The 14,254-nt window shown below is 36.8% G+C and overlaps 1 protein-coding gene and 3 non-coding genes across 4 annotated transcripts in view; 2 read left to right on the top strand and 2 right to left on the bottom strand.

The window, feature by feature from the left end:
* The window catches only part of LOC100537530 (uncharacterized), an 858,077-nt gene that overhangs the window by 658,946 nt on the left and 184,877 nt on the right, over positions 1 to 14,254 (bottom strand). The gene's annotated exons all lie outside the window — the stretch shown is intronic.
* trnap-agg (transfer RNA proline (anticodon AGG)) lies at positions 5,576 to 5,647 on the top strand. Its single transcript has one exon. It is a non-coding gene; the product is annotated as a tRNA-Pro (tRNA).
* Positions 6,480 to 6,551, top strand: trnap-cgg (transfer RNA proline (anticodon CGG)). The gene has a single exon. It is a non-coding gene; the product is annotated as a tRNA-Pro (tRNA).
* Positions 10,824 to 10,896, bottom strand: trnar-ccg (transfer RNA arginine (anticodon CCG)). The gene has a single exon. It is a non-coding gene; the product is annotated as a tRNA-Arg (tRNA).

The following is a 14,254-nucleotide window of genomic DNA, read 5'->3' as shown; positions in this document are numbered from 1 at the left end:
GGGGTGTCCTTGCAACCAGCATGGGAGAGCTACCATCACTTACCTGTTACCATTTCTGGTGCAGTTGTCTCTAAAAAAGCCACAGAAGGGCGCAGGAAATGCAGGCTTTGTTGGAAATGCACCCCAATCATGTGCGAGGCATGCCAAGTGCCCCTCTGGGTTATTCTCGACCGAAATTGTCATTAGACTTATAGCTAGGCTGTTTATTTGTAGCAGTGGCTTTCAGTATGTTTAATTATTTATTTATGTTTTACTTGTTAATTTGTTTATTTTTTACACAAGAGTGTCCTTAATTAATTTATTTATGTGTATCTCAATCAACATGGCTCTTAAAAGTAAAATATTAATCTCTTTTTACCCCACAAATGAACATCCATTCACCACTGAATGCCCCTCTGTATGACAAATTGTGATAAATTGTGTACATTTTACAATAGTGTTGATTAAGTTATTAAACTTTTTTTGTTTATCAATCAAATTGTTCTGTCTACACGGTTTATAAAAAAAGTTTATCTCATTAACAAATTGATTTAATTCGTCCAAATCAGTTGCATAGGGTTTCAAAGTGTTTTATGCATGTTTTTTTTACATTGACAAGTTTGAGGTTGATATTTGTGTTATTTCTGCATATAGTAAAATAAAATAAAAAAATTAACAAATTTGTGGTTTGTTGCACTTTTAAACTATTTAACTAGTTAATATGGATTAATGATATACATACACTTCAAGTTGGGGATGTAAGGATTTTATTGCTATATGGCATTTAAAAAATACTCAAAAGAATGACAGCACAGCATGTAAAAATACTAAGATATACCTTAGCGGAATTGTTTTATTGCAGGTCCTAAAGGGTTAACATATATAGCACATTTTAATAACATTTACACAGTAATATTGTGATTACATTGCTATTTTAACGATCTAGGCACAAAGTCTAAAAGCATATGGTGCAAACGCATTAAGGGCATTTCCAAATCCACTTTTGCTATTTAAGGGACCGAAAAATACGCTCTGCACATGGTCTTACAGAGTTGTGCTTATTCTCTTAGTTATGGCTTTGGTTTGAAAATATTTGTTTTATTTCGGCTAGAATAAAAGCAGTTTTTAATTTTTTAATCACCATTTTAGGGACAAAATGATTCGCCCCTTTAAGCTATATTTCTTCTCGATAATCTACAGAACAAACCATCGTTATACAATAACTTGTCTAATTACCCTAACCTGCCTAGTTAACCTAATTAACTAAATTAAGCCTTTAAATGTCACTTTAAGTCAGGGGTCAACCAACTTGTTCCTGGAGGTCCGGTGCCCTACAGATTTTAGCTCCAACCTTAATCAAACACACCTGAACAAACTAATCAAGGTCTTACTAGGTATGCTTAAAACATCCAGGCAGGTGTGTTGAGACAAGTTGGAGCTAAACCCTACAGGGACACCGGCCCTCCAGGAGCGAGATTGGTGACTCCTGCTTTAAGCTGTATAGAAGTGTCTTGAAAATTATCTAGTAAAACAGAAATTCGGGAGAAAATAAACAAGCGGTTTAATAATTCAGGGGGGCTAATAATTCTGACTTCTACTGTACATATATATATATATATATATTTAGAGTTGGGCGTACAGTGTATTGCATTGTTAATGAATCAAAATAAACAAAACAACATTTTTGTACAAAGCATTCAATGTTCTTATGAATAATTTTTATTTAAATAATTTTATTTTTTCAGTAATAATCAAAAAGTGAAGTAACTACATTTTATGCCGCTCCGCTGGCTGATGATTCAGCAGACTAGCCAAGTAGGCAGGAGCAGGATGAGGTTATAGAGGGAGGAGAAGAGAACATCGAACAACCATCAAGGTTGAGAGGAGAGGCGAGACCCAGAGCTTGACGTAGAAATATCAACCAGGAGAACCACCCATTCCTAGCACTCATGCTAACTGCTTGAACACTCATTAAAGCTGCTTGGAGATGTTGCTACTGCCATTTGGACACATCACCGATAGTGTGGAAAGTCTCACTGAGGCAGTTGAGCGCATAATACCTGCAACTTCTGAAACACCTTCTTCATCCACCATACCTTCTCTTTCCACCAGATCAGCCACACTTCTGCTGCTCCTGGACACTACCGTTGCCCATCCTGCTATGGAGCTTTGCGACTGCAAGGAGGAGGAAGAAGGCCAAACATTTTTGATTGTAGATTGTAATATAAAAGATAATTAGATGCATACACATAAAGAAGCAGCTCTTCTGGCAGCTGATCTCTCCTCACCTGCTGCTTCTTGAGTATTTGGATTAATTGGCTTCAGCACATGCAATTCAGCTTCACACCTTGTAAAGTCCTGTAAACGTTCCTTATTTATGTCCAAGAGACATCCATGACATATGGCAATGTTAAGCAACACACAACATGCCACAAAGAATGCTCTGACCTTCTGAGGGCTCTACAGTAATGCTCCCCCTGACTTGTCCAAATCCCTGAAGTGCATTTTTAGTATGCCAAATGCTTACGTGTGTTTTGGATTAATAAACACTTCACTCACTGTTGTAGGCATGATATATGGAGTAATCAGGCATGTTTTTAATGGATATCCATTGTGCCCTAACAGCCACCCAGCCATCAATTGAGCCCTTACCGTTGTCTGTTGTTTTGTAAGGGCATTGTGGCTTACACAGAGGCCTTTTTCTGAGAATGCCGGTTTGTTAGCAGATAATGTTGCCATATAAAGTTGCTGTTTTGCAGTGGCTCGTTGGTCTGGGGCAGGGCTTTTCAATTTGTTTGTCATGGAGGCTAGTTCTTGATGTGATGACACAACTGCATATAAGTGCCCATATGCTGTATTTGTACTCATAAAGACACCCACGTTGGCTTTTCCTACATTAAAATGTTAATATATTGTATTTTAAAACAACTGCATTGTCCAATTGACTTTTTTTTTTTTTTTTAAACAAACATTCACAATGTTGTATTTCGCACAACAAAAGCAGTGCATTGCTGAAGAAGGCTTCTTCTACATTCAGACACATTCATATGTTATGTTTTGAGCAGCATAACAATTAGTGATGCAACATTATAGATTTGGTTGTAGGATTATAGTCTGAATAATAGTCATGTTTTCACGGTTATCACGTCTAATGTAAATTAGAACATCAAGCTTTATATTAGGGAAGTAGCTATTTAAATTAACTGTTGTTATCATCTGGGTTGATGCGTACATAATAATTTTAATAATGACTCGTCTAACATATCTTTTGTTTACATTGCACTGAAAGGCATGCACAACTCTCACCGTGAGATGTTTTCTACTGCGTGCGCCCGGACAAAGGCAAGCGCGTTGCTCCACTTGTGCGCGCAAATTGTTTCTGCGGTTTCTCTCCTGTTCAGGCCCAACTGAGGCGCTTCAGAAATAGCAAACTTGCAAGCGGAAAAGACGTGATCTGGGAACGGACGCTGCAGCATGTGTGCGTAGTAGCCTCGTACATACTTGGAACTTTAAACTAGCGCACAGTTGGCAACTTGTCATAATTTTTCTTTGCAACAGAAATGCGGCTTAAAGAAGCCTTTAGGATTAATTAACTGTGACGAATAAAAAGAACAGTTAATAGTGAAATCAGCTAATCTTTGCATCTCTATTAATGATTACAGTGCATTGTACAAAAGGCATTTCCTACAAAATTCAAATGTTTTCGGCTGTCCGCACCACTCACTTATGGTGACTCATGCTCTGTGCAGCCTTTAACTGCAGCTCGCGCTGTAAAGACGCACGTCACTTCATAAGTATAGCGTCCGTTTTTCGAATGAACTAAATTTATTTTTGATGTCTTGGTCACACTATTTGGAAGGTCGAAACAAACTGCCTTGGGGTCCGGCTTCAGTCTGCAGGCCGCCAATTGAATAGCCCTGGTCTAGGGGTATGATTCTTGCTTTAGGTGCAAGGGCTCACAGGTTCAAATCCCAGAAAAGCCCTTGAAAGTGTCTGTTGTTTTGAGGGACATCATGGTGTTCACAGAGGCCTGTTTCAACGCCAGTTTGCAAGCATCAGATATCATCTTGCAAAAGTTTTGATTCCATGGTATAATGGTTAGCACTCGGGACTTTGAATCCAGTGATCTGAGTTCAAATCTCGATGGAACCTTTTCCTTCTTTCCTTGCAGCTTCATATCAGTGAAATGAATGAGACCTATTTCAATCACACAAATTAGTGAGTGGTTCTGATTCTATGCGCTGAGATAGCTATTTGATGCTATCACCATCCTCCTCCACTAATCACTTACATAATGTTATGTGTGGTTTTGCCATGCAGCTTTAATCTGTGAAATGGATAAGATCTATTTACCTCACTGAAGCTACTGAATAAAAACAACAACAATTTATAAGCAAAAAAGGGGCTGCGACTCTTTTTTTGGGCAGTAGAAGTCCCGGGTCCAAGTGAAGCACAAGCCCTGCTTCAATGCTTGAGCTTTTGAAGGTATGTACTGACTCAATCATTAGAGCAAGATTTCTGACCGTCTGCTTCTGATACCATGTGAAGACATCAGATTTTATTGGCTCGTTGGTCTAGGGGTATGATTCTTGCTTATGGTGCGAAAGGTCCTGGTTTGCAATTCCGGATGAGCCCTTGCAGTTTCTCTGTTTTACAAGGCATTATGTCTTTCATAAAAACGTTTTTCAAAGAATTCCAGTTTGTCAGCAGATAGTGTCGGCACATAAAACATTCCTTTGCATAGTGGCTTGGTTGTCGAGGAGTATGATTCTCGTTCATGCCGTGAGAAATCCCACATTCAAATTTCGGTTGAGCCCTTACAGTTGTCTGCTGTTTTGTAAGGGCGTTGTGGCTTACACAGAGGCCTTTTTTTCTGAGAATGCCGGTTGGTCAGCAGATAGTGTTGCCATATAAAGTTGCTGTTTTGCAGTGGCTCGTTGGTCTAGGGGTATGATTCTCGCTAAGGCTGCCCCTTGATTCGTTAGAGAAAGATTTCTGACAATCTGATGCTTCTGACGCCATGTGAAATTCTCTTAATTTAGTGGCTCGTTGGTCTAGGGGTATGATTCATACTTCGGGTACAAGAGGTCCCAGGTTCTAATTCCAGATAAGCCCTTGCAGGTGTCCTGTGTTTTACAGGGCATTATGGTTTTCATAAAAACGTTTTTTGAAGAATTCCAGTTTGTCAGCAGATTATGTCGGCACATAAAACATTCCTTTGCATAGTGGCTTGGCTGTCTAGAAGTATCATTCTCGTTCATGCCGTGAGAAATCCCAGATTCAAATTTCAGTTGAGCACTTACAGTTGTCTGCTGTTTTATAAGGGCGTTGTGGCTTACACAGAGGACTTTTTTCTGAGAATGCCGGTTTGTCAGCAGATACTGTTGCCATGTAAAGTGGTTGATTTGCAGTAGTTTGTTGGTCTAGGGGCTTGATTCTCGCATAAGGTGCGAGAGGTCCTGTTTTCAAATCCTGGACGAACCATTGCAGAAGTCCCAGGTCCAAATGAAGCAAAAGCCCTGCTTCAATGTTTGATAGATAAGGATTTCTGACCATCTGTTGCTTCTAATGTCTTGTAAAATATTCAAGCTTTTGTGGCTCGTTGGTCTAGGGGTATGATTCTCGCTTAGGGTGCGAGAGGTCCCGGGTTCAAATCCCGGACGAGCCCTTGCAGTTTCTCTGTTGCGTTACACGGCATTATGGCTTTCATAAAAAAACGTTTTTCGAAGAATTCCTGTTTGTCAGCAGATAGTGTCGGCACATAAAACATTCCTTTGCATAGTGGCTTGCTTGTCTAGGAGTATGATTTTTCGTTCATGCCATGAGAAATCCCAGATTCAAATTTCGGTTGAGCCCTTACAGTTGTCTGCTGTTTTGTAAGGTTGTTGTGGCTTACACAGAGGCCTTTTTTCTGAGAATGCCGGTTTGTCAGCAGATAGTGTTGCCATGTAAAATGGCTGTTTTGCAGTGCCTCGTTGGTCTAGGGGCTTGATTCTCGCATAAGGTGCGAGAGGTACCGTTCTGGGTCCAAATGAAACAAAAGCCCTGCTTCAATGTTTGTTAGATAAGGATTTCTGACCATCTGTTGCTTCTTATGTCTTGTGAAAACTTCAAGCCTTTGTGGCTTGTGGTCTAGGGGTATGATTCTTGCTTAGGGTGTGAGAGGTCCCGGGCTTAAATCCTGGACGAGCCCGTGCAGTTTCTCTGTTGTTTTACAGGGCATTATGGCTTTCTTAAAAACGTCTTGCAAAGAATTCCAGTTTGTCAGCAGATAGTGTCGGCACATAAAACATTCCTTTGCATAGTGGCTTGGTTGTCGAGGAGTATGATTCTCGTTCATGCCATGAGAAATCCCACATTCAAATTTCGGTTTAGCTCTTACAGTTGTCTGCTGTTTTGTAAGGGCGTTGTGGCTTACTGAGGCCTTTTTTTCTGAGAATGTCGGTTGGTCAGCAGATAGTGTTGCCATATAAAGTTATTTGCAGTGGCTGTTTTGCAGTGGCTCGTTGGTCTAGGGGTATGATTCTCGCTTCGGGAGCGAGAGGTCCTGGGTTTAAATCCCGGATGAGCCCTTGCAGGTGTACTACCATTTACAGGGCAATATCTCTTTCATATAACTGTCTTTCGAAGAATTCCAGTTTGTCAGCAGATAGTGTCGCCACATAAAACATTCCTTTGCATAGTGGCTTGATGTTCTAGGAGTATGATTTTTTGTTCATGCCATGAGAAATCCCAGATTCAAATTTTGGTTGAGCCCTTACAGTTGTGTGCTGTATTGTAAGGTCGTTGTGGCTTACACAGAGGCCTTTTTTCTGAGAATGCCAGTTTGTCAACAGATAGTGTTGCCATATAAAGTTGCTGTTTTGCAATGGCTCGTTGGTCTAGGGGTATGATTCTCGCTTCGGCTGGCGAGGTCCCGGGTTTAAATCCCGGACGAGCCCTTGCAAGTGTCCTGTGTTTTACAGGGCATTATGTCTTTCATAAAAATGTCTTTTGAAGAATTCCAGTTTGTCAGCAGGTAGTGTCGCCACATAAAACATTCCTTGCATAGTGGCTTGCTAGTCTAGGAGTATGATTCTCAAGCATGCAGTGAGAAATCCCACGTTCTAATTTAGGTTGAGCCCTTACAGTTGTTTGCTGTTTTGTAAGGGTGTTGTGGCTTACACAGAGGCCTTTTTTCAGAGAATGCCGCTTTGTCAGCAGATAGTGTTGCCATGTAAAGTGACTGTTTTGCAGTAGCTTGTTAATCTAGGGGCATGATTCACGCTTAAGGCGTCCAAATGAAGCAAAAGCCCTGCTTCAACGCTAAAGCTTTTGAAGGTATGTTCTGACTCAATTGTTAAATAAGGATTTCTGACCTTCTGCTGCTTCTGATGTCTTGTGAAATATTCAAGCTTTTGTGGTTTGTTGGTCTAGGGGTATGATTCTTGCTTAGGGTGTGAGAAGTCCCTGTTTCAAATCCTGGATTAGCCCTTGCAGTTTCTCTGTTGTTTAACAGGGCATTATGGCTTTCATAAAAACATCTTTCAAAGAAATCCAGTTTGCCATCAGATAGTGTCGGCACATAAAACATTTCTTTGCATAGTGGCTTGGTTGTCTAGGAGTATGATTCTCGTTCATGCCGTGAGAAATCACAGGTTCAAATTTCGTTTGAGCCCTTACAGTTGTCTGCTGTTTTGTAAGGGCGTTGTGGCTTACACAGAGGCCTTTTTTCTGAGAATGCCAGTTTGTCAGCATAGTGTTGCCCTGTAAAGTTGCTGTCTGAGAGAACTATCCTTTTAAGCCAGGAGTCACCAAACTTGTTCCTGGAGGGCCGGTGTCCTGCAGATTTTAGCTCCAACCCTAATCAAACACACCTGAACAAGCTAATCAAGGTTTTACAAGGTATACATGAAATACCCAGGCAGGTATGTTGAGGCAAGTTGGAGCTCAACTCAGAAGGGACATTGGCCCTCCAGGACCGAGATTGGTGACCCCTGCTTTAAGCTATAGCATTTAGTTTTAATTTGCATTTAGTAATAATAATGCAATACAAAATGCTTTTACAGTTGTAACAATTTAAATTATAGGCAATAACAACCAATAACATGTCTCAACTAACATGTCAACAATTACAATTAAAACTTGCTTTATCGAATTTTACATTTTAACTGCAAATTCCTAAAGACAATTATTTAACATGAAGTTAGCCAACCAAAACCATCGTTAGCCAACTAAGGTCGCAAGTACCGTAGTTATAAGCATAGTTTGTTGATTTGCCATTTCCCAAATCCATTGCTCCACCGAACATTCGCAAACTACGTCGCAAACTTAAGCACTCACAACTACAACTCTGGAGCTGTAGAAACATAGTTCCTGGCTGTGTTCTATTGCCAGTTATCCCCCTATGCCATATTCATTTAGAACATTCTAACATTTAAAGTTTAAATTCAAATAAAAAAAACATTAAGATCATCTCCCTTAAGTGTAATTTGCTTTCAAATTATTTTTGCAGTTCAATTTTAGCAATCGTCATGTTTACAATTGTGCTCCCTTAGCAGTGCACTTTGAAAACATTGATGTCATTTTGAACACAGCCTCAAGCTAAAGCTATTGGTGACCTATTAATTACAGTTTTTTCCATTTGTTTACACACAATTACTTGTACTACAGACACAATGACTACTACATGTAACTGATGCACCAAACCCCTGAACGCATTCTGCTAAACTACAAGCACAATTCCTGCTTTACGCTCAAATTGCAGGTTCAAACACACTTTTTTTAAAACACTACACACAATTCTTTGCATTTTGAACAATTTTCATGCAGAAATCTTTTGTTTTCACAAAGAACACACTGTCATTCACAATTGTAAAGTCAGTTGTCCTATTTTGCATACTAACTCATCATATAGGTAAACACCTTTCACAAAGAATTGCAATTTAGAAATCAGCTCATCTGGTTCATAACTGGTTTACTGCCCACCCATGTTTTTTAGTTGTTTATCTCCCCCTCCATATTCTCCATTCCTCAAACCTATTGAGGATTTTTTTTCTGCCTGGAGATGTAAAGTGTATGACCGAAATCCACACACACCTATACCCCTTCTCCAAGCTCTAGCAGTAAGATCACGGGTAGGGAAGGTATTACTGTAAATGGTGTTCAGCTCTTAAAAGAGCTCCTCATCAACTCGGCTAGCTCAGTGGATAGAGCATTAGACTCTTAATCTCAAGTTCGAAGGTTTGAGTCCCATGTTGGGCTTTTCTGTTACCTTTCTATCTCTCTCTCTCAGCAAACTTTCATTAGGTTCATATAACAGACCTTTTGAGACAAAGTTCAGCGTTTCTACCACTGTAGGTGACTTTTTACTTAGTCTCTGTGGCGCAATCGGTTAGCGTGTTCGGCTGTTTTCTGAAAGGTTGGTGGTTTGGTTCAAGCCCACCCAGGGACGAATTAGGCATTTTGCTGCCTTGCAACTGCTAACACGTGCACTTGGCATAGATCCTGGGCCACATTCTGTCCAGCATTACAAGATGAAATCAGGATTTTGCAGAACATTGTCACAGTTAGGGAAGGTATTGATGTAAACGGTGACTAGTTCTTGAAAAAGTTTCTTACCAGCCTGGCTAGCTCAGTCGGTAGAGCATGAGACTCTTAATATCAGGGTCATGTGTTCGAGCTCCATGTTGGGTGCTTCTGTTACCTTTCTGTCTCTCTGAGCAAACTTACATTAGGGTTATATAACAGACCTTTTGAGACAAAGTTTAGTGTTTCTACCACTATAGGTGACCTTTCACTAAGTCTCTTTGGCTCAATTGGTTAGCACGTTTGCCTGCTATCTGAAAGGTTGGTGGTTGATTGTTGCTCGGAGGTTTTCCCCCGGGACACCATCAACAGGTTCTACGTCACAATCACTGAGTTCAGATTTTCGAACTCAAGGGATTCGCGCAAAACGATCAATTTGCGTCATTCGCGCCGCACCATTCGCGCGTAGCGTGCCGCAGGATGTCTATATGCGCGTTTGCATTGACTTAACATGTAAATCACTCACAACTCGGAACGCACGTCAAGCGACATTCTGTCCAGCGTTACAAGATGAAATCAGGATTTAGCAGAAGATTCTCCAGGGTAGGGAAGGTATTGATGTAAACGGTGTCTAGCTCTTGAATAAGCTCCTCACCAGCCCAGCCATCTCAGTCTGTAGAGCATGAGACTCTTAATCTCAGGGTTTTGGGTTTGAGCTTATTCAAGAGGAGCAGGGTCCAGGGTACCGGTGAGGTTTTAAACATAATCATCCAGACTCTAAGGCCGTACTCACACTAGGTACAGTTGCCTCAAACCAGGCCAAAGCACGCTTGTCCCCCCTTCCGTCTCCCCCGACGGCCCGCGCTCACACCACAAACGGGCTTCGGCACGCTTACGTCATCACTGCTGGGCTGTTCAGTGAGAAGCGCTCTCTCACTCAAATGCACATTGGAGATTTCTCTAGTTATATCGTTTCAATCGTTTGATATGCAGTCAAATATTTCGCCAAATTAGTCTAACCTGTACAATAATACAGACAAAAAAGGAGCTGGAATGATTCGGTGGTTAGAATTGTTTATGGATCTTGAACAACATACCAGCTTAATATGTAAGCATCATCTTTGTGTTTGTACACAGTCTCTTCTCTGTAGGCACCATGCAGGCTTCAAAATGGCCATTTGCGTTAGGTATCTCGTTACCCTTTTAGTCATAACAGGTAGTATGGAATGCCAATGAAGGAAGTTAATGACACGCAAACACATCTCAAGAAGGTTTTCACAGCTACTGTGTTTCATCCACCAAACACTGATCTCAAGTTAAAGGGAGATTTTCAAGAACGACCCAGGTGGGACTTGAACCCACAATCCCCAGCTCCGGAGGCTGATGCCTTATCTATTAGGCCACTGGGCCATGTCACCAATCTTCTATCAAGGATCTCTTGTATGCCTTCAACAAGATGCTACCGCATGGAAAACTGCACTTTAGGATCTCGATGACAGTTTGCATTCTATCAAATAAGAACTAATGGCCAAACATTTTCTTTCTGCAATCATTCACATTCGTGTCTCATCGGTTCTGGGGTATGGTTCTAGTGTATAGTGTGACTGGTCTTGAGAGTTTCGAATTCCAGTCAAGGTCACTCTCATTAACTTGAAATCACAACCTTTCTGCAGCTATTTTCTTGCTCGCATTTCATCATCATCCACCTAACATGAGACCGTCAATTGAGAGCCACGGGGTACTTGAAGTCAAGATCTCCGTTCCCAGAGCTTAGCGGAACCTTTTAGGTTTGTAACATGACAGTGAGATTCAAGCAAGATTGGATGAATCCTAATTGAAGTGTGCAGCAAGTCTGAGAATTCGAAGCTAACTATTGCCCTCAGATCATCACACCTAAGCTTTGAGTAGACAAGTCAGGATTTTTTCACACAACTTAAATGTAACCTAACAAACACAACCCAAACAGGACTTGAATCCACAATCCCCAACTTCAAAGAGTGATGCCTTATCCATTAGGCCAATACTAGCATTTGCCATATCTGTTGTACGGTTTAGGAAGTTCTTGTAACTCAGAAAACAGCACTTTAGGATCCCTATACCATACTGCATTCAGACGATCTGGTGCGTACACCTAATGACAAAACAGCTTCTCTGAAGAGTTTTCCATTGTCATGTCTTTTTGACCTAAGGGTATGAACCTAGCTTTTGAAGGTCACACTGGATTGTGCTGCACAGCCAACTTAAAAGGAACTGCATCAAAGGCAACCCAGGTGGCACATACTAAAAACAACAATAACAAAAAGTATTTATAAAAAAGTAAGAATACTTATATAAGAAAAGTAAAAATAATTTTTCGTTATTTTTACAAAAATTCATTTTTCGGGATTTTTTGTGATATTTCAAAAAATTTAAATTTTTTGTTATTTTTCAAAAAAAATCTTTTTTTGTGATTTTTCTAATAAAAATTGTTATTTAAAAAAAATCATTTTTTGCGATTTTTCAAAAAATTTCATTTTTTGTGATGTTTCAAAAAAAATAATTTTTTGGGATTTTTGTGATTTTTCAAAAAATTTCATTTTTTGTTATTTTTCAAAAAATTTTCATTTTTGTGATTATTTGCGATTTTTCAAAAAAAAAAATTTTTGTGATTTTTCAAAAAAAATTAATTTTTTGTGATTTTTCAAAAATGTTTAATTTTTTGTGATTTTTTGCGATTTTTAAAAAAAAAATCATTTTTTGCGATTTTTTGCGATTTTTCAAAAAAATTTCATTTTTTGCGATTTTTCCAAAAAAATTAATTTTTTGTGATTTTTCAAAGAAATTTCATTTTTTGCGATTTTTCAAACAATTTTCATTTTTTGTGATTTTTTGCGATTTTTCAATTTTTGCGATTTTTTGCGATTTTTCAAAAAATTTTCATTGTTTGCGATTTTTAAAAAAAATTTCATTTTTTGTGATTTTTTGCGATTTTTCAAACAATTTTCATTTTTTGTGATTTTTTGCGATTTTTCAAAAAATTTTCATTTTTTGCGATTTTTCAAAAATTTTGCATTTTTAGTGATTTTTCAAAAAATTTTTATTTTTTGTGATTTTTCAAAAATTTTTCATTTTTTGTGATTTTTTGCGATTTTTCAAAAAATTTTCATCTTTTGCGATTTTTCAAAAATTTTTCATTTTTTGTGATTTTTTGTGATTTTTCAAAAAATTTTCATTTTTTGCAATTTTTCAAAAAATTTTCATTTTTGGTGATTTTTTTTGTGATTTTTCAAAAAATGTTCATTTTTGCGATTTTTTGAAAAATTTTCATTTTTTGTGATTTTTTGCGATTTTTCAAAAATGTTTAATTTTTTGCAATTTTTCAAAAAAAAATCGTTTTTTGTGATTTTTTGCGATTTTTTTGCGATTTTTCAAATTTTCTTTATTTTTTGTGATTTTTCAAAAAATTCATTTTTTGTGATTTTTCAAAAAATTTTCATTTTTGTGATTTTTCAAAAAATTTTCATTTTTGTGATTTTTTGCGATTTTTCAAAAATGTTTAATTTTTTGCGATTTTTCAAAAAAATTTCATTTTTTGTGATTTTTTGCGATTTTTCAAAAAATGTTCATTTTTTGTGATTTTTCGAAAAATTTTCATTTTTTGCGATTTTTTGAAAAATTTTCATTTTTAGTGATTTTTACGATTTTTCAAAAAATTTTCATTTTTTGCGATTTTTCAAAAATTCATTTTTTGCGATTTTTCAAAAAAATTTCATTTTTTGCGATTTTTCAAACAATTTTCATCTTTTGTGATTTTTCAAAAAAATGTCATTTTTTGTGATTTTTTGCGATTTTTCAAAAAATGTTCATTTTTTGTGATTTTTCGAAAAATTTTCATTTTTTGCGATTTTTTGAAAAATTTTCATTTTTAGTGATTTTTACGATTTTTCAAAAAATTTTCATTTTTTGCGATTTTTCAAAAATTCATTTTTTGCGATTTTTCAAAAAAATTTCATTTTTTGCGATTTTTCAAACAATTTTCATCTTTTGTGATTTTTCGAAAAATTTTCATTTTTTGCGATTTTTCAAAAATTCATTTTTTGCGATTTTTCAAAAAAATTTCATTTTTTGCGATTTTTCAAACAATTTTCATCTTTTGTGATTTTTCGAAAAATTTTCATTTTTTGCGATTTTTTGAAAAATTTTCATTTTTAGTGATTTTTACGATTTTTCAAAAAAATTTCATTTTTTGCGATTTTTCAAAAATTCATTTTTTGCGATTTTTCAAAAAAATTTCATTTTTTGCGATTTTTCAAAAAAATTTCTTTTTGTGATTTTAAAAAAAAATTGCATTTTTTGTGATTTTTTGCGATTTTTTAAAAATTTTTCATTTTTTGTGATTTTCAAAAAATTCATTTTTTTGCGATTTTTCAAAAAAATTTCATTTTTTGTGATTTTTTGCGATTTTTCAAAAGAATTTCATTTTTTGCGATTTTTCAAAAAAATTTCATTTTTTGTGATTTTTTGCGATTTTTCAAAAAAATTTCATTTTTTGCGATTTTTCAAAAAAAAATCATTTTTTGTGATTTTTTGCGATTTTTCAAACAATTTTCATCTTTTGTGATTTTTTGCGATTTTTCAAAAAATTTTATTTTTTGCGATTTTTTGAAAAATTTTAATTTTTTGTGATTTTTCACAAAATATTCATTATTTTTGTGATTTTTCAAAAAAAAATCTTTTTGCGATTTTTTAAAAAAATTTGCATTTTTTGTGATTTTTTGCGATTTTTCAA

Source organism: Danio rerio, chromosome 4 (assembly GCF_049306965.1).
Source record: "Danio rerio strain Tuebingen ecotype United States chromosome 4, GRCz12tu, whole genome shotgun sequence".
NCBI lineage: Eukaryota > Metazoa > Chordata > Actinopteri > Cypriniformes > Danionidae > Danio > Danio rerio.
Note: the sequence above shows the minus strand (reverse complement) of the source record. Positions and strands in the feature narration are given on the sequence as shown.